The sequence below is a fragment of the Ahaetulla prasina genome, chromosome 4 (assembly GCF_028640845.1).
Source record: "Ahaetulla prasina isolate Xishuangbanna chromosome 4, ASM2864084v1, whole genome shotgun sequence".
In the NCBI taxonomy this organism is placed as follows: domain Eukaryota; kingdom Metazoa; phylum Chordata; class Lepidosauria; order Squamata; family Colubridae; genus Ahaetulla; species Ahaetulla prasina.
The window spans coordinates 130,240,655-130,260,617 of NC_080542.1; the positions used below are offsets into that span (position 1 = coordinate 130,240,655).

Here is a 19,963-nt window from a genome sequence, read left to right on the forward strand (position 1 = left end):
GAAAATCATTATTGAAGACCCATTTCACAGCAAGATGAAACCAATCAAAGCACCTTAGGCTTGGAAATGTCTGGATATGAAATAAGCTAGGAATTCTCAACTGGTATTTCAATTATTTTCATTGACAGTGCTGCTTATTGACCAACCATCCAGTCAAGATACTTGGCACAACATTTTCTACAGATTTTTTTTCAGCCTCTGTGTTTAGATAACAAACAAATATAACAAACTGTTATATTTTCATTTATAGCTGATCTATAAAACAGCACTCTTGCATTTTGGCATGATTTTTCCCTTTATAAAATGGTTGTCAGGGTACCAACCAACAGGTTCCTGAGGAGAAAAAGAGAGACTTTTCTCCCTGTAACTAATAGAATAAAATAATATCTCTGGTCATAATTAGAAATCTGGCTTCAGAGTGTTTTTCTAGTGAAGCAATATGCTTTCATATGCAATCATTATACAAGAACGTAAGTATCAACACGGACAAATAAATAACTATAATATTCCAAACTCTACCATTATTTCAAATAACTATGGCTTTCTACTAAGAGTAAATTCAGTCATTTGGCTTTGGCAGTAGCAAAGTAAATGGCCATAGGACTTGTCAGTATTTCTGATCTTTAAGCTGACAACTTTTCAGAATATGTCCAGTATATCTACCACTTCTGCTGTATTCCCACATATGAATTTTGTTTCTCTTTTTCTCATCCCTTACAAGCATTTTTCAAAGATCCTTGCCCAGCAGGAAGCTACAAGCCAGCATGCTTTAAAGATGGAGAAAAGAGAATACATAGAAATATTAATTGTGGAAGAGTTGATAATAAAACTGCTTCTTTCACTGTTTTGCCTTTCTAATCGCCTGCATACTACATGTTAATATTACAATTGTGATTTTAAATGCATGTCAGTGTGAACCACAGGATCACATACCCCACAGACACTATCATTTGAAAAGCGTAAATATGGTTTAGATTTGGGTCAGAGCTAACCCTAATTATGCTTGGCACTTATCACCTCATACTATTAAATAAGATTGAGTTTCACTCAAAATCTAAATAATTCTTTACAGTTATTGAAAGTCGACTAATATTTATGCCATTCTTTTTAATAAGGTATCATGAAAGAAATCATGGCGGTTCTTTGCAAGATCAATAGTTTGTGCAAGCAGACCAACAAAAGAAAGGAACAGATCCACATGGATTCAAACTAAGCACAAAATGTACAGAATGGGCACATGAATCTAAGCATAGAAGATTTGTTATCAGTTTTGGACTAAATGAACATGGGATGATATAGACAGCAAGTCTGTTTATTGTAGAAAGTAAAAGAGCTGTAATATTTCTATGTTCTTTTCCCTTAATGACTTATTTTAAAATACTTTACATTACCCAACTCATTTTATTCATAAATATACATATTGTGTTACAAAACATTACACATTTACCTTATTAATGGATTTGGCTTGAGTTATTTGTATGACCAGCATTTGCAAATATTTATAGATTTATAAAAAAACTCAGTTTTTCCTACTGAGTATTGAAGCTGATATATACCAGTATATAAAATGTGTTTTACTCTTGACTCTTCCAAAAATCCTGCACTGACTTCTTTTGTAAACTTTGTGTCGAAAATATAATTTAGGATTGTACAATTTTTGCATTTCTTTGCTTTAAATGATGCTACAAAACATGGAAGGAGTTTATATGAGTTCTTCTGCTGCTACCATAATTTTTCTAGATGTGTGCAACTGCTTCAGCTACCTTCAATTATCCTTGCATATATGCACATGCAGCATTCTGCATCACATTTTTCCCACTGATGCACAAGCAATACACACAAGTCTAGTAGGTATGGCTTCCAAAACAGGGACACAAACTACAAAAAGACATGGCTGCTTGAATAATTTAAATAGGAAATACCGTATATACTCGAGTATAAGCCGAGTTTTTCAGCACGTTTTTTGTGCTGAAAAACGCCCCCTCGGCTTATACTCGAGTCTACCCTTGCAGAGCCGACCCAGGGAGAGGGTTTTTTGCCCTCGGGAACAGCTGGGCCGGCAGGACGAGCCCAAATGCTGCCGGCATGCTTTGCCAGCTCGGCCGGCTCGTTTTGGGGCGGCGGCTGGCCTCCGGCGTTTTCTTCCACCACTTTTTGATGGCGGCGGCGGCGGCGGCGGTGGAGGGGGCGGGGGGCGGAGGGGGCGTTCGACATTTTCGCCCCCCTCTCACTCGTCCTCCTCTTGCCCGCGGTGGGGGCGGAGGGGGCGTTTGTCACGAATACATCCCAATAAAATGCAAAGGTTTCAAAGCATGTTTTGGAAAAGCAGCGAGGGATGGGGAGAATGCTGCCTTGAATGTGAAAAGAAACGTGGAAAACTCCAACTACAGTATAAAAAACATTTGCACTCAGTACTTTTTATTTTATTTTATTTTTGCCAAGTTTTCCCAGGGTTTTTTTCCCCTATGGAAATTGGGGAGGTGGGGAGAAAGAGGTGAAAAGAAAAGCCTCTTGGAAAGCGGAGAAATACGGCAAGAACAAACGATTTTCCCCCGCCCCTCCCGGCGCCGTCCTTCTCTCCCGCCAGTCACACGGTTCAGATTTTTTTCAGGCTAACTATACTTTGCGTTTCACTCCCCCGAGTGAACATTGTAACCCAGATCACCCGAGACTTGCTCGTAAACAGTGAGCAAAATTACGGTAATCTCCTCTGCCAAATCTATTCCCAAACCCTCCCCCAACACCTCCGCTCTGCAAAGGCAAGAAATGAACGCCGAATCCGAGAGGGGGCAGGAGGAGGAGGAGGAGGAGAGATGGGGCATTGCAAGCTAGGGTGGGAAGAAGGAGGAGGAAGAAGAAGGAGGCAAAAAAACCGACCCTCGCAGATCAGCAAATTAGCTTTCCTTCTCCAAACCAATTTTTTAAAAAACCCGTTCTACCCAGAGCAAATGGCAAATAAGCAGCCTGCTTTGAGTCTGATTATTGTTTCATGGTTGCCCTCTCTGATCTCCTTGTACATGACAAGGCACCTCTAACCCAGCGCTTTGTGTTTGTTATTGGTAATTCTCCTCTCCTTCTTCCATTGGAGTCCTCTCCTTCCTTTCCGAACGGGCGGGCGATTTACCTTCTCTGCCTCTTTTATTTTCCTGGAGGTGGAGGTGTATTCCTAAGGATGCCTTCAGTGCTGGGGAAGGAGCCGATCCATGGAGGGAGGGGCGACGCTGCCGAGAAGCCGCTGCTTACAGAGAGCGAAAGAGCCAGGGAGACCTTGGCATAGGTGGGCGGCTGGTGTAAGGCAGGGCAGAACCTTCGACCCGCAAGGATCCCGGGAGGTGGGGGACGAAAGAGAGGCAGAGAAGGAGGGAGGGAGGGAAGGAAAAGAAAAGAAAAGGGGGAGTGAAAATAAGAGCAGTCCGAGCAATAAATAAATATTGCTGGGCTGCTTTCCAAAAATCCTCAGCACGGAACTAAAAGTTGCAAGTGTTTTGTGAGTTCAAACAGTCCCTTCCAGACTAACACGTTTCATTAAAAGATACAAAGTTTGGTAAACTGAAGCTCGCTCTGTCCAATGCAAAAAAATCATCATCATCATATAATAATAATAATAATAATGATAATAATAATAATAATAATAATAATGATGATGATGATGATGATAATGATAATAATGATAATGATAATGATAATAATAATAATGATGATGATGATAATGATAATAATGATAATAATAATAATAATAATAATGATGATGATGATGATGATGATAATGATAATAATGATAATGATAATAATAATAATAATAATAATAATAATGATGATGATGATAATGATAATAATGATAATGATAATAATAATAATAATGATGATGATGATTATGATGATAATGATAATGATAATAATAATAATAATAATGATGATGATGATGATAATGATAATAATGATAATGATAATAATAATGATGATGATGATGATAATGATAATAATGATAATAATAACAATAATAATAATAATGATGATGATAATGATAATAATGATAATGATAATAATAATAATAATGATGATGATGATGATGATGATGATGATGATGATAATGATAATAATAATAATAATAATAATAATAACAATAATAATAATAATAATAATAATATTCAGCCGTGCTTCGCTTTGATGGCAGCCTGACGAAATGGGGGCAGGGGATACATACAGTTAGGGAAAAATAACAAAACAACGTTTTGGGCTCAATTGCAGTCTTAAATTGAGGACTACCGGTACTTGCAATTTGAACCTTATTGGACACTTCATTCCTGGAGGGTTTTTAAAGAACAGACTGGACAATCCTTTGTCTGAAACAGTATAGGATCTCTTGCTTGAGGAGTGGGGACTGGACTAGAAGATCACTGTTAGTTTGGGATATGTTCAGAGCCCACACATCTGATGACATAAAAAAATTGGCAAAGTCATCTCAAGTCACTTTGGCCGTTATTCCAGGTGGGCTTACATCTGTATTGCAGCCCCTAGATGTCAGTTTAAATAAACCTTTCAAGGACCGTGTGCAAAGGATGTGGCATGAATGGATGACATCTGGTCAAGCTCGTCTGACAAAAGTTGGAAATCTGAGAAAGCCAGACATAGAACTAATAGCACAGTGGGTTCGTGATGCATGGGAAGATATTCCAGAGGACATGGTGCAACGTGCCTTCAAGAAATGTGGCATTAGTAATGCTATGGATGGCAGTGAAGACAACGCATTGTATGAGAGTGACAGCAGTGATGATGACGACTGTGAACTCAGTGATGACGACAACGTATATGCGGATAACATCACAGAAGCTGAAGTAGCTGAAGCTCTGTTTGGACAAACAGATGATGAGGAGGAGAACTCCAGTTTTGAGGGATTTTAGCTCTCGTTAGCTTGGTTGCTGTTACTTTTAAAGATACTGTATTTTTGATACCATATTCTTTTTGGGGACCCCCTTTTGCACTTTTATTGTTTTTCGTTCAAATAAATATTCATGTTATTTTACTTGGCTCTATCTTTATTTTTTACATTGACCAGTAGCTGCCTCATTTCCCACCCTCGGCTTATACTCGAGTCAATAGTTTTTCCCAGTTTTTGTGGTAAAATTAGGTACCTCGGCTTATACTCGAGTCAATAGTTTTTCCCAGTTTTTGTGGTAAAATTAGGTACCTCGGCTTATATTCGGATCGGCTTATACTCGAGTATATACGGTACTTTCTATATGCTTTTGCATCTTCTGAAGCAGGACTTTCAAGGGATTGCCATAGTTCTAAAAAAAAAATATTATGCAGCAATACTGTCTTTATTTCCTAGCAGTGATTGAAGCAGTGCTGTAGTAAGGGGGAAGTATCTTTATAGTTGGCTCACACTGTGAGCAGGTCTGGGTCAGAACAATTAGAGAAAATATAGAGCGTATTCTTTCTGTATAAAGTTACATCTATTCTAGCAGCCCCTAACCTTTTAAGTGCCAGAGGTCAGTTCTTTGGAGGATGTGTTTTCCACAGACAAGATGGGGAGCATGGGTTCGTGCACTGTCTGGATCCTTCGCATCCATGGATGGACTTCAAGCCAGTCCATAGACCAGGGTAGGGAACCTCTGATCTATTCAATGTGAATGATATTTTTAATGAAGTTCTAAATAGCAAGCTTGTCTTTTCCAGTTTGATCAGACCTGAAATTTTTTTGCTGCAATGAAGGCTGAACGTAATTACAATTGCAGGTATGTCAGATGGTGGGAAAATAATAAACTTGCCATGCAAGTGAATTAGACTCAATTGAACTTTATATTGTGAACTGAATATTTATTTTTCCTAGTTTCTTTTCTGCCCTAAATTGTGATTATAATTGACAGCTCTGCTGAAAAGTAAATTAAACAATATTCAACACTTCTGATGTAAAAGACTGAAAAGCAAATTTAAAACAAATTAAGTTATTACAATTGCAAAATGCTGTTCATGATAACCAGGAACTAAAGATGCAGGTCAAATCTACTGTACTCATGAGTTTATTTTTTAACTTTCTTCAAAGAGTGAACATTAGAACTGCAGAAAAAACAATTGCTACCAACCTGCCTTCCATTGAGGACCTGTATACTGTACGAATCAAGAAGAGGGCCGTGAAAATATTTACAGATCCCTCACATCCTGGACATAAACTGTTTCGACTCCTATCATCAAAACAACGCTATAGAGCACTGCATACCAGAACAACTAGACACAAGAACAGTTTTTTTCCCAACGCCATCGCTCTGCTAAACAAATAATTCCCTCAACACTGTCAAACTATTGACTAAATCTGCACTACTATTAATCTTCTCATCGTTCCCATCACCCATCTCCTTCCACTTATGACTGTATGACTGTAACTTTGCTGCCTGTATTCTTACCATTTATATTGATATTGTTTCCTGATTGCTTATTTGTACCTTATGACTATCATTAAGTGTTGTACCTTATGATTCTTGATGAACGTATCTTTTCTTTTATGTACACTGAGAGCATATGCACCAAGACAAATTCCTTGTGTGTCCAATCACATTTGGCCAATAAAAAATTCTATTCTATTCTATTCTATTCTATTCTATTCTATTCTATTCTATTCTATTCTATTCTATTCCAAACATGAATTATGTTCCCAGGAAAACAGAATGTAACTTCAAAATTATCAACAAAAATCTAGCTATTTTCTGAATGTGCATCAACTATTCAGGATGATGTAGAATGAAAACTGGGCTCAAGCTTAAAATATTGTTACCCAAGAAGCAGATTTTCATCCAATAAAGATATTTAATGGCAAGCTTTCGTATCAATATAGCATAAACAAGATAAACAAAAGCATTATTTTTAAATTGCTCTGCTTTACAAATGAGTCAGCAAATGTGGTACCTCTTTCATGGGAAAAGATACTATTCAGTATCTACAGTAATTGGTGAATAAAAAGCCAGATTCAAAGCAAGACCTCAACTGTCAGCCGCACAATATTTAACTGAAGATATAATGTTTTTTATAAACTAACAAAAACATTTTATAAAGGAAGCAGAAAAATATATTACAACTTTTTAAGAAGCACTTTTATCGCTCTTTTTCTAAGGTTTACATAAAGAAAGGGAAAGAAGGAGAGGGAGGGAGGGAAAAGGAGAGGAGATTATCTATCTATCTATCTATCTATCTATCTATCTATCTATCTATCTATCTATCAGGGTGAAATCTAAAAATTTTCCCTACAGTCCTGTGGGCGTGGCTTAATTGGTGGGCGTGGCTTGGTGGTCAGATGACTGGGTGGGCGTGGCCAATAACAATAAATAATAAAAATAAAAAACGAAGTATAAAAAAATAAGAGGTACCAAAAACCAATTTTCACACTTTACACACACACAACACAACACAACTGACTCACACACAATGTAAAAGCAGCTGCACTTCACACTTCACACAGCCACAAAAAGCTCAAAAACAAACTTTCACACTTCACACACACAACACAACACAACTGACTCACACACAATGTAAAAGCAGCTACACTTCACACAGCCACAAAAAGCTCAAAAACCAACTTTCACACTTTACACACACAACACAGCACAACTGAGTCACACACAATATAAAAGCAGCTGCATTTCACACTTCACACAGCCATAAAAAGCTCAAAAACCAACTTTCACACTACACACACACAACACAACACAACTGACTCACACACAATGTAAAAGCAGCTGTACTTCACACGTCACACATCCACAAAAAGCTCAAAAACCAACTTTCACACTTTACACACACACAACACAACACAATAAATGGATATCTGCTTTTCTGTCTAACAGACAACAAGTGGTCAAAATTGGCAATGCTCTATCAAATCCTGTTCCTGTCAAGAGTGGAGTCCCTCAAGGCAGCGTTCTTGGACCAACACTCTTTATACTATACATTAATGATCTTTGTGACCACATCTCAAGTAATTGCGTTCTCTTTGCTGATGATGTCAAACTATTTAACACCACAGACAATACATCTACTATTCAAAAAGACCTTGATCATCTAACCGCTTGGTCTAAAACTTTGCAACTCCAAATCTCAACCAGCAAATGCTCAGTCTTACATATTGGAAAAAAGAACCCAAACACTAAGTACATACTTGATGGACACTACCTTACAGATGACCCCCCACCCTGTTAAAGACCTTGGAGTTTTCATATCAAATGATCTAAGTGCCAAAGCCCATTGCAACTACATAGCAAAAAAGGCTCTAAGAGTTGTAAACCTAATCTTGCATAGCTTCTTTTCCAAAAACACTACACTAACCAGAGCATATAAAACATTTGCTAGACCAATTCTAGAATACAGCTTGCCTGTCTGGAACCCTCACCACATTTCTGACATCAATACAATTGAACGTGTCCAGAAATATTTTACAAGAAGAGTTTTCCACTCCTCTGAAAACAACAAAATACCTTATCCCACCAGACTTGAAATCCTAGGCTTAGAAAACTTGGAACTCCATCGCCTTCGACAAGACCTAAGTTTAACTCATAGAATCATCTATTGTAATGTCCTTCCTGTTAAAGACTATTTCATCTTTAATTGCAATAATACTAGAGCAACCAATAGATTTAAACTTAATGTTAACCGTTTTAATCTAGATTGCAGAAAATATTTATTTATTATATTTTTATTTATTATATTTGTATACCGCCCATCTCCCGAAGGACTCAGGGCGGTTCACAGACAAAAAACAACAGAAAACATATAATAGATAAAAACAGCTGGCTCCAGTGACGTCACCCTCCTGCTGGGTGCTCAAACAGAGCACTCCGTGTTAGAAGATTGTAAAAGTCAGTGAAACAGAAAATAAATCACTGTTCACTGAGCTTAGCATAATCTCTGGGTGAAAGAGATTATCAGAATTGTGGAAGAGTGGCAGGTCTGACAGGGGGTTTGCTCTTAAGAGCGAATTTTCCTGGATTTATGACCCCACCGAATTCCACTCCTTCCAACTTCAGCACGCCCCTGTTTTTATCAGGGAAAAGGAGAGGAATGTTGCTTCTGCTCTAGAGAACTTATTAAATTGATTGATATTCCAAGCAGACGGGAATTTCACAAGCGTTCGAACTTTGATGTAGAATCAGCACGGCAAGTACCGACTCCCTTTTTGAAATTTGAAACCTTTCTTTGTCTTTGATTAATTGACTTTTAAAATGGCGTCTAAAAGTGAAAGTAAAAAATTTTAGTACGATGAAGCAGCGTTACTTGTGGATTGTTACAAACGGAGTTTTTATACTGAAAGGAGGGAAGGAGAGTTATTAAGTTTGAATTCTGATTCTTTTGAAGACAGAATGGCAGCTAAACCTTTAAAGCCTTCTGGGAGAAGGGGATCTGGACCAAGTCTTGAGGAAATATTGAAAGAACAATTAAAACTTTCTGAAGATAGGCAAAAAGAGATGATGGAGAATTTTAATGCAAAAATAAGAGAAGATATTCTTATGGCAGTTCAAGGACTGAGTAAAAAAATTGAAGGATTGGAAGTGGAAATGCAACAGATCTCTCAGTCAAATAAGTATTTAGAAGATGAAATGAAAGGTGTTCAGAAAAAAGTGGATCAAAATGAAGATCAGGTTGTGATATTACAATATAAACTTATGGAAGGAGCTCTTAGAATTCGTGGTATGCAAGAAGAGCGTGGAGAAGACTTAAGAAAAATTATATCAGAAGCATTGGCTGAATTTATTGAAGCGGACCCCAAGAGGTAGCTTACCAAATTGATAAAATATATAGAGTTAATTCTTGGATTGCAAGACAGAGAAAGCTTCCTCGGACATTGTGGTTTATTTTGTGAAAAGGACTATGAGAAATCAAATTCTGCAAGTTTCATATCAGACAACTTTAAAAATTGGAGAACAGGAGTTGAAGGTGTTGAAAGAGATTCCTTCAAAGATGTTAAGAGACAGGAAGGAATTTGCTTTTTTTACACAAGAACTTAAAAAACATCAGATTCAATTCAGATGGGAGGTGCCAGTTGGACTGACACTATTCTATCAAGGAAGGAGATATAGAATTGACACTGTTTTAAAGGCAAAGGATTTTCTTTCTACAGTTTTGAAAGTCGAAATAGAAGTGATAGAAAACTTCAAGAGACTCAAGAAGGCGTGGTGACCCAAGAGCCTTTATTGCTGCCAGTATTAGAGGAACCACAAGAGCAAAGGGTGACAAGAGGAGCCCTTAAGCGTAAAGAAGAGCAACAGTCTCAAAGTAAAAGTCAGGATCCCATTATGGAAGCTGTGGGAGGAGCTAGACGGAAGATACCGGAGGAGGAGCTCGTTGTCTGCTTCAAAGCTTCAGGAGGCCAGTAATGGCAAATAGAATCTTGTCATGGAATGTTAATGGCTTGAATTCAGCTCAGAAAAGAAGGAAAATATTTCACTACTTGAAACAATTAAAAATGATGTGATTTGTTTGCAAGAGACACATATAAAATTATCAGACCAAAAATATTTAATTAATTCAAAATTGGGTAACCATTTTGTTGCATCAGCTTTGGAAAAGAAGCATGGAATTGTTGTATATATCAGGAAGGATATACCAGCTAAGCTAATTGAGGCAGATATTCAAGGTAGATTTATTGCTATTGAACTGGTGATAGATGCAAAAGACTTTGTTGATAGGTATTTATGCACCTAATCAGCAACAAGAAAAGTTTTACAAAATGTTACATGAGAGGTTGACCCTCTGGGATTATAGTTCGTTTATTTTATTAGGAGACTGGAATGGAGTAATTGATACAAGAAGGGATAAGAGAACCTCCTCCAAGAAGATACCTATACATGCAAAATTACCAAAATCTTTTTTTGAAATGATGGAAGACTTTGAGTTTAGAGATATATGGAGGTTACGGAATCCAGATGAGAGAGATTTTACTTTTTTTTCTGATAGGCATCAATCTTTTTCACGCATTGATTTTATTTTAATTTCTAATGACTTGCTTTCTAGGGTGAAGAAAACGAAGATATTTTCGAGGTGTTTAACTGACCATAGCCCAGTATGGATGGAATTATTACAAGGGAAAAAAGGTGGTAGAACATGGAGGTTGAATGAAAATCTGTTTAGATATGAGGATAATGTAACTTATTGTAAGAAACAGTTAAAAGAATTTTTTGATTTTAATATGTACAAAGGGACACCTATAGGAACTGTGTGGGAAGCGAGCAAAGCGTTTATTAGAGGGATATTGATTTTATTTGGACAACAGGCAAAGGAATAATAAACAAAAGCAGCGAGATATTTGGAAGAAGAAATTCAAAGGAAGCAACAGTTATTAATTCAAAACCCACAAGATCATAAACTTAAAGAGGCTATAAAAATATTACAGAGTCAATTTAATATGTTAATGGCAGACCAGGTGGCAACGAATATACAATATGCTAAACATAATACTTTTTGTAATGCAAATAAACCTGGGAGATGGTTGGCATATAATTTAAGGAAGAAACAGAAAGCACGTGTCATACAAAAAATAGAATATAAAGGTAAAGAGACATATCAACAGGATAAAATTAAAAAGGCATTCTCAGAATTTTATACTGCACTATATGCAAAAGACAAAATATTGGATAGGGATATTTATGATTATTTGAAAGATTATAAGGTGAATATTCTAACATTAGAACAGAGGGAGGAGCTGAACCGGCCGATAGCTACTGGAGAAATAGTGGAGGCAATTAAACAATTAAAAATGGGGAAAACCCCTGGTACAGATGGTCTTACAGCAACTTATTATAAAAAAACACAGGATGAAATATTAGGCCCACTTAAAGAATTATTTAATCAGATACAATTAGGAGTGGGAATACCCCCGTCATGGAAAACATCTTTTATTTCACTGATACCGAAAGAGGAGCAAGACTGCTCTAAACCTGGTAACTATAGGCCGATTTCACTTTTAAATAATGATTATAAGATTTTTGTAAAAATAATAGCAAATAGATTAATGTTAGTTTTACAACAAAGAATTCATACTGATCAATCTGGTTTTATAAAAGGGAGGCAGATGAGGAATAATGTTAGACAGATTATTAATATATTGGAATATTTGGAAAAGAAGAATACTTCAGCGGCACTTATTTTTTTGGATGCAGAGAAAGCCTTTGATCGATTGCATTGGGATTTTTTATTTAAATTAATAGAGAAAATGCAATTTGGAGACTGTTTTATTAGAATAATTAAAGCGATTTATGGAGAGCAAACAGCACAGATTATAGTAAATGGTAGTTTGACAGAAGTTATTAAGATTAAAGGAACAAGACAGGGATGTCCCTTATCACCATTATTGTTTGTTTTGACTCTGGAACCATTATTAGATAAAATACGAGAATTAATGAAAATAGAGGAATTAAGATTAGACAATATGAGTACAAAGTTAGAGCTTTTGCAGATGATGTAGTGGTTACGTTAATGAATCCTATAAATTCAAGTAGATTTTTGTTGGAAGTAATTGATAAATATGGAAAGGTATCAGGATTTAAAATAAATCAGAAAAAAACAAAAGTGATAATTAAAAATATGTCTATACAACAGAAACAAAAACTAGAGGAAATGACAGGATTTGAGGGAGTAAAAAGGTTAAATATTTAGGGTCTATATTAGCTCATCGAACAAGAAACTTTATAAGAATAATTATGACTTGCTATGGCAAAAAGTTCAGAATGATATGAATGGCTGGAAGAAATTGCAGTTATCCCTATTGGGAAGGATTGCGGCTATTAAAATGAATGTGTTACCTAGATTTTTGTTTCTGTTCCAGATGATACCTATAATTAAAAAGGATAAAAATTTGGAAGATTGGCAGAGTGGGATTAATAAATTTATATGGCAGGGTAAAAGGCGAGGTTAAAATGAAAATAATACAGGATTCACGGGAAAGAGGTGGTTTAAGAATGCCTAATTTTAAACTATATTATGAAGCAGTAACCCTTTCAGTAATAAGTGACTGGTTTAACTTAACAGAGGAAAGAATTTTGAATATAGAAGGTTATGACTTGTTATATGGATGGCATGCGTACTTATTTTATGGAAAAAAGTGGATAGGGCTTTTAAGAATCATGTGTTGAGAAGTGCTCTTTATGGTCTGGAATAAATATTCCTATAAATTAGATTATAAGATTCCTATATGGGCGAGCCCTAGACATGCAATAGAGAATATAAATATAGAACAGAAACAGGAAATGATTACATATAAAGAACTTTTGTATGCTGAAGGAGGTAGATTGCAATTAAAATCATTACAGGTATTAAAATGAAGAAGGAGGAATTATACTTGGTTTCAATATGGGCAAATAAGTGCTAGATGGAAAGAAGATCAAAAATTGGTATAATGCAAAGGAGGAAAATTTAATAAAGCAAATTAGAAATCAGACCCAGGAGCATATAAAGAGATTGTATAATGTGTTGCTTGAAATAGATTCGAAAAGGATTTGGTAAAGGATTGTATGATAAAATGGGCACAGAATATTCAGGAACCAATAATGTTGGAAACATGGGAGAAAATTTGGGTTAGAAATGTTAAGTTTACACAAGCACAGAATTTAAGGGAAAATTTTTATAAGATGTTTTATAGATGGCATTTAGATCCCAAAAAATTATCATGTATGTATCCTAATATCCAAGCGAAATGTTGGAGGTGTGATTGTGATGATGCTACATATTTTCATATTTGGTGGACTTGCAAGAAAATTAAGGTCTTTTGGATAAGAATTTGGTGGATTATTCAAAATGTACTGAAGAAGAAGATAAAGTTCCTGCCACAATTTTTCCTTTTGGGAATTATAATGGATTGTACAGGGATTGAGACTAAATTGATTTTGAACTTAATAACAGCAGCAAGACTGTTGATTGGACAATACTGGAAGAAAGAAGAGATACCTACAATAGAAGAATGGATATTGAAAGTTATTAATTTGGCTGAGATGGCTAAAATCTCAGCGTTTTTAAAAGACAATACGCAGGAAAGATATTTAATTGAATGGAAAAAATGGATTGATTATCTACAAAACAGATATCAGATTAAGAAATATCAGATTGCCTTTGAATAATTAGAAAGTTATTTTATGTAATGGGGAGGGGGTTGGGAGACGAAAAGCTTTGGATGTGGTTATTTGGATTGGACTTTACCTTGTGATTGACCCGGGATGCCGGGGGTGGGGGAGGGAGGGGGATGTTTTGTTTTTTTTTTTTTTGGGGAGGGAGGGGGAAAAAAGGGGGAAAATGTTTTTGTTTTTTTTAAAACTCTTTCAATAAAAAAAAAAAAAAAAACAGCTAAAGAATAGATAGTTAAATTCAATTGATGCTCTAACTTATAAATACAAATTTAAAACCTCATTTAAACCCCTTTTTTAAAAATCCCAATTTAAAACTACATTCAGGCTAGTCCTGCTCTTCGAAACAGCAGCGTCTTCAGCTCGGAAGGACTTGAGATCGGGAGTTGAAGCCCCAGAGGAGCTCGTTCCAGAGGTAGGCCCCACAGAAGGCCCTCCCCCTAGAGGTCGCCAGCCAACATTGTTTAGCTGACGGTATCCGGAGGAGGCCCTCTCTGTGAGAGCGCACTGATCGGTGAGAGGCTAATGGTGGCAGTAGGCGGTCCCGTAAATATCCCGGCCCTAGGCCATGGAGCGTTTTAAAGGTGATGACAAGTACCTTAAAGTGAACCCGGAAGACCACTGGGAGCCAGTGCAGATTACGCAGGAGGGGTGTTACATGGGAGCCAAAAGGTGCTCCCTCTATCACCCGCGCAGCCGCATTCTGGACCAAGTCCATTCTGGACTTCTGTAACAGAATCATCAGTGCTTGGAATACTTTACCTGATTCTGTGGTCTCTTCCCATAATCCCAAAAGCTTTAACCAAAAACTTTCTAATATTGACCTCACCCCATTCCTAAGAGGACCATAAGGGGCCTGCATAAGAGCACAAACATGCCTACCGTTCCTGTTCTATTGTTTTTCTTTTTCTTCTATATATAATGCTTATTCCTCCTAATATTTACTCATATATATGTTTATATACCCAATAATCTTTTTGTATGATACTTATATATATTGTTGTGACAATAAATAAATAAATAAAAATAAAATAAAATAAAATAAATAAAACACAACTGACTCACACACAATGTAAAAGCAGCTGCACTTCACACTTCACACAGCCACAAAAAGCTCAAAAACCAACTTTCACATTTTACACACACACAAAACAACTGACATACACACACTCACATACACACACACACACAAAATACCACATACAGCTTTCTAAGATTTTGTGTGTTTGTGTAATTAGAGTGAAACACTACAGAAACACACCAAATCTCAGAAAGCTGCACAAATATTTTATTTTATTTTATTTTATTGTGGACTTCAATTCCCAGAGTTCCTCAGCCAGTAAAGCCAGACAGCATTAATCACTCAGTGATGAAATAGATTAGCTAAGTTTAGATTAGTTCTATCTGGTGCTGAAAGCGAAACTGGGGCTTTCCGGCTGGGAAAAAAGCCATGAGGTCATCAGTAATCAGGTAAGTGCCTTAGAATTTCTTAAAAGGAGGTTTTCTACATGGTTTTTTCAGAAAACATGTTTTTTAAGGTTCTGCTGAAGAGGAACTCAGGTGAGATCCCCAGAGTAGCCTTTAATTTTTTTTTTTAAGTTGAAAGGCTCTGCCGATTTCCGCTGAGAGGCGGGACCCTCAAAGGCTTTTTTTTTACTTTTAAAGGCATGTTTCGGCTGAAGCAAAACCTTCTTTTAAAAGTAAAAAAAACAAAAACCCTCTGCTGATGGTGGGGTTCACCAGAGGCAGGGGGGCAGGGATAGGGATTTTTGCTACCAGTCCTCTGAACCAGCAGCTGCCATCGCTACCGGATCGCGTGAGCCGGTCCGAACCGGGAGCATTTCACCCCGATACATACTTACATACATACATACATACATACATACATACATACATACATGCTAATTATCTCCTCTTTCTCTGTCCCCCTCCCTCTCTTTCTCCCTGTCTTTCCTCCTCACTCTGTAACTTTATATATTTTGGCACCGTTATTGAACTTTTTATGACACCTTTCCTTGTAAATTATCATGTATTCATAGCTCTCAGCAAGCTGAAAACCAAAGTATTACCTAGGGCTTGCTGAGACTACAAACTGCAAAATCAGGAATATCACTAATAAGTTATAAGTGATTATAAGAAGCCTGGGAAAGAAGGGGGAAAGGAGCAGAAACAGACAAACAATTAAGAGATCAGTTGAGAGCTTATCTCAAAAACATCAATTTAGCCCAGGTAGGAGAAAAAAATCTGGGAAAATGCATTTTCTAACCATCCAAAGAAACTCTCCTTTAATTAATTCATTACAAATGAGTATGGAAAATTTCCAGGATTCTGAATTTACTACAAACTAATGTTAAATATATCTTGCTGAAATCTGCACTGTTTTCTTGTGGGGGGGAAAGGATTTAAAAGTTGTTCTTACTATTTGAACAGAGAGGAAAAAATAATGAATTTGATCCAACAGACTCAGGAAAATTTAAAGAATCTAAAAAACAATGGTATGATAGAAAAGTAATTAAAAATAGGAAAAAGACATGGTAATACTTTATTGTTAGAAAAGGTGGACAATCAAAAGAGAGGAGAAAAGGAAAATCTGTTAAGTTTGTATAATCAATCAACATTGCATAAATATCAAAAGAAAATGTTTAGTCTCCTGGTCTGTGGTTTGTACCAGAACTTAACTAAAACCTCTTACATTCTTTGTTCTTGCCCAGTTGTGTAGAACTTGATATGAAGTGTTATATTAAATTCTCTCTGCTTTTGTCCAATGGCATCCAAATTTTTATAACCCTATTCTGGATAGACATGAAATAGCAGAAACTAACAGTGCTTTCAAGTTCAGAATGCCATCACATAATCTTGTGCAATAAACACAGACTTCAAAAAATAATTAATTTTGAAAAATGTAGAATACACAACATTTTAAGGTAAAGGTAAATCTTTCACCTGTCCATTTATACTCAACTCCAGAGGAAATGGTCCAATTTTACATTACTTCACACTCCTAAGAACTCACATAAAGTGCCAAAATATAATTAAATCTGGTGTATGGCAACACTCTTAAAATGTTTTTAATTTTAGAATATTTTTAATATTCTAAAATATTAGTTTGGGGATTCTGTAGGTACTATTGGAGTTGCCACTCTCCCTTGGTATCAGTTAATTAATATACTTATGTCTCTTAGCATGTTTCGCAATATTTCTGCAATTTATAGTACTTTTAAGAACTACTGAGAAATATATGTGGAGTCTTTTCTATTTTTTTTAAAAAAAGCTGTTAATAAGAATGTGGCAGTATAGAATTATTTTTCCCAACCCAAATAATATTATAAGAAAATCATGAAAAGGCTTTGGGCTACCCATAGAGGAGAATATTGATAGCTCAGAGTTGAACTGTGGGGTCCTTGGTGTTCCCTGAGCTTGATGATATTCTTGCAGATGTTTCATTACCAAAATAGGTAATATCATCAGTACATCATCTTAGCACTGATGGTATTAGTTAGTTTGGTAATGAAACATCTGCAAAAAACCCACCAAGTTCAGAATGCACCAAGGATACCATATGTTTTGGGCTGTTTGTCTACCTATTAGCATAATAACTCTTTCAAAAGAACAGGACCAAGTCTGCTGTGAAAAAGAAACTGTCATAGGTAAAATTGACTTAGGAAATAAGTCAATTTGGCAGTGGCCATGCATCCCTCTAGGACTTGCAGTTGGGCAGTTCCTTGGATTGCTGACCTTCTCCTTATTATAAATTGCCTGTCTCATCTTAGTTTTATAAGTGGTCCAGAGTAAAACTACTCTTAATTTTTTGCCTTTAATTTGTGAACCAAATCTTATGAAACAGACTTTCATTTATATGGCATTTCTAAGTGTTTTGCTATCTTAAAACATGGATTTCTTACTTATAAAACTTATACATTCATCATTATTTTACTGAAGCATCTAAGAATCTACTTTAAGTGCTGCTGGCTTCTGTTCTTTTCAAGCCATAAGAGCTAGCAACCAATACAGCCTCAATCACAGCTGCATTTTCAGCCACTTGAATGCCACTTAATTATGCCAGACTGGTACAAGCTTGCTGTTCACAACAGAGAACTTTTCTTTGGTCCTTATACAGAAAATGCCATACTTTAAAAAAGAAACAGGACTTCACTCCGTGCTCTTTTATCATCCAGGTAAGAAAAATCTGCTTTAAAATGCAGGGTACTTGATAAATAATGCCTATTCCGCCTATAACTAGTTTCCTTATCAAAAAAAAAAAAAATACTAAAGATATAGTTAAGCAGCCAAAGACACTTCAACAATATCCGTGCCAGGAGCTTCTATTAATAAAATATGAGAAAATACATTCCTGGAAAAATAGTTAGTGGAAAAATTAAGGTTTTCTATTAGCTTCATTTTAATTAGCATTTATCTAATGGATAGGATGAAATCCATAAACATTGACAAATAAATAAGTTGTGAAAGAAAATGTGGACTAGAAATGTATCAGAAATGGTCATTCTAGATGCCATTTAACTAATTTCATTTGGATTTTCAGAATCAAAGCTAGGACATTTCAAATGAATGCATGAGGTACAAGCAATAAGACAAAACAACGAACAGTGAACAAAGAGCCATTTGAAACACTATCAACCTTCATTCATTCATTTAGGGCAGGGGTGTCAAACTCAAGGCCTGTGGGCCAGATCTGGGTGCTTAGCAAAAATGGAGCTCATGGGGACTATGCTCAGTCCCCACAAGCTCCGTTCTCCGTTATGGTGGAGACAGCAGTCAGAGTGGGTAGAACTCCTCTGTTCAGATTGGATAACTGAGTCTGTTGAAGCTGAAAAGTCCCGCCCCTTGCTGCTGGGAACCCAAGATTTTGACAGTTGTTCAGCCTGGACGGTTGCGTTGTGGATTCCTCCCTGCCTGACTTGCAGGGTATATAGTTGTGAGTAATACTTTTCTTACCTTTTTTTCTGGTTTTAGAGCCCCCTTATTAGTTCTGTTGAACTAAGGCTTTATTGGGGGGGGGGCTTTCTCCGCTGGCTGCAGAAGTTTTATTTAATTCTGCTTCAATCCTGTTGAGCTGCAGGCGTTCCAGGATATTTTTGATGGGGTTTTAGCGCCCCCGAAGCCAGCAGGGATTGGATGAGTGGAGTTATTCGCTCCCGGTATTGTGGCAGCTTCTAACGCTGCTGAGGGCTTGCTGGGCGGTGTAGGAATTGTTTGGCTTAGTTTGCCGCCTGGCTTTAAATTTGATCGCTGAGGAGTTTTGTTTACGCTCCCACACGGGTAGCCTGCATTTACCCAGCCCTCCGTCTCCTATTTCGCGCGATCCGATGTTTGCCGCCTAAAACAGTTTTAAACGGCTCGCTAATAGCAGCAGCAGAAGGAGACGTTTAGAGCTTGGTGCTCGCTCCGCTCCGCCCTTCCCCTATCCACACGCCGGCGGCCATTTTGAGCACATTTGGCGTGAGTCTTCAGAAGAGTTAGTCCTGAAGCTTTCTAGTAGGCAGAGTTAAGGGTGAATTCGGGTGTGGAGCCTTGTGCTCTCATCATTGCAGCCGCAGTTCTCCTCTAGCACGCATCTGTGACAATTTTGGGGCTTCATTAGCCGGCTTTTCCTTCTCTCTATTGGCGGCCGCCATTTTGAATATTTAAAAAAAAAGAGGAGAAGTGATCCTTTGGCCTTATTGAGGTCTAGAAACTTAATATTTCATCATGCCTAAGGCCTTGGCAAAATCCAACAAACGACAGGGGTCTCCACTGCCGGAAGAGCAGGGCCCATCGGGAGGTGTCTCTTCCAGGGCTCCTACTGCAAAGAGCAGCCGTGTTTCCAAGCAGAAAACCAAGGCCCAATCTACTCCAGGCCGCAGTAA

General features: G+C 37.0%; 1 protein-coding gene across 12 annotated transcripts in view; it reads right to left on the minus strand.

Annotated features, from left to right (window-relative positions):
• Window positions 1-19,963, minus strand: part of PARD3 (par-3 family cell polarity regulator) — a 734,935-nt gene that overhangs the window by 206,277 nt on the left and 508,695 nt on the right. The gene's annotated exons all lie outside the window — the stretch shown is intronic.